The sequence below is a fragment of the Centruroides sculpturatus genome, unplaced genomic scaffold, assembly GCF_000671375.1.
Source record: "Centruroides sculpturatus isolate CEXI.00-Female unplaced genomic scaffold, Cexi_2.0 scaffold72, whole genome shotgun sequence".
NCBI lineage: Eukaryota > Metazoa > Arthropoda > Arachnida > Scorpiones > Buthidae > Centruroides > Centruroides sculpturatus.
Genome location: NW_019384336.1, coordinates 922,617 through 923,870, shown reverse-complemented (window position 1 = coordinate 923,870; position 1,254 = coordinate 922,617). Strand labels below are relative to the sequence as shown.

The window sequence follows — 1,254 nt, the reverse complement described above, 5'->3', positions numbered from 1 at the left end:
AAGATTGAAGACCAATAACAATGTTCAAACCCAAGAATATGATAAATTTACAAACTAATCTTCATACCTGAAAATAATATATTTAGAATTAATTTTTTATTTTCTAATTGAAATGTTTGAGAAACAAATTAAATACATTTCATAATACTACATTATTATTAAATATATATTTAAATTTATGTTTCAACTCATTTCTCAATTTTTCTTATGTATATATATACATATCCTTCATATGATGACTGTAAAAACTGCTATATCTTTCTTGTTTTGTTTCCCTCCATAATGCCTCCATATATAATATTTTTTTGACTATGTAAGTCAGTTTGCTTTACTTTATAAACTCGTATTTCTTTGTCAGAAATGGAATAGACATTTTATATTCAGAAAACAATTGTATTATTCCTAACAATCTGACAAATGTGAGGTGATCTGAATAGTTTTCTGCTTTTAATCCTTTAAAAATAATTTTTCAAATTAATTACATTATTCTTTTATAATTTTCTGTTTTCGATTTCATTTCATCTCTGGCTTAAATAATAATTTTATTTGTAGTAATTTTAAATATATTAATATTACATTGGTTTATATAATATTTCAAATTCAAGTATTTTCTGAAGTGTACCTTTCTAATTTTTCAAGAAATTTATTTTAATTTCTTACTACTTATCTATTCATTTTACTTATGATCTATAAAATATCTGTTTTTAAACAGTTTTAATACAAGTTAGTTAATTTGTAAGAAAAGTAATACATGTATTTATAATTTTATTAAATTTATCATCAATTTTTGTACATTCAAAATATTCCATTAATATTTAATTGTATAATTTAATTTATAATAGTAATAAGTTGTATTTTCATATCTGCTTTCAATTCTTAATTTTCTATTTTGTTCCTTACATTAATTTATTCTAAAATTTTCTTCAGATATTCAAAACTCCGTTATGTTCCATTCCATTCTTCAACTTTTTGTGGCTATAGAAAATATAAGTAAGACATATATTGATTTTTAAGTAATATATTTATATATTTTAATAATAATAATAATAATAATATCTTTCACTTGGAAATGGAAATGTTATTGAATCCATGGAAAAGGACAAGTTCTACAAGTATTTAGGATTCCAACAGGCCAAACAAATAGAACATACACAAATAAAGCAAAGATTAATTAAAGAATACCAAAGTAAGTTAAATGCCATTCTCAAAACACAGCTAAATGCAAAACACACAGTTAAAGCAATAAACACATAT

At 21.4% G+C, this 1,254-nt stretch overlaps 1 protein-coding gene across 1 annotated transcript in view; it reads right to left on the bottom strand.

Moving 5' to 3' along the window:
* Positions 1 to 842: 842 nt before the first annotated feature.
* Positions 843 to 1,254, bottom strand: part of LOC111631942 (protein bric-a-brac 2-like) — a 221,610-nt gene continuing 221,198 nt past the window's right edge. Inside the window, exon 6 of the transcript XR_002757784.1 lies at positions 843 to 975. The gene's annotated coding sequence lies outside the window, so the exon portion shown is untranslated. The remainder of the gene's footprint in view (positions 976 to 1,254) is intronic.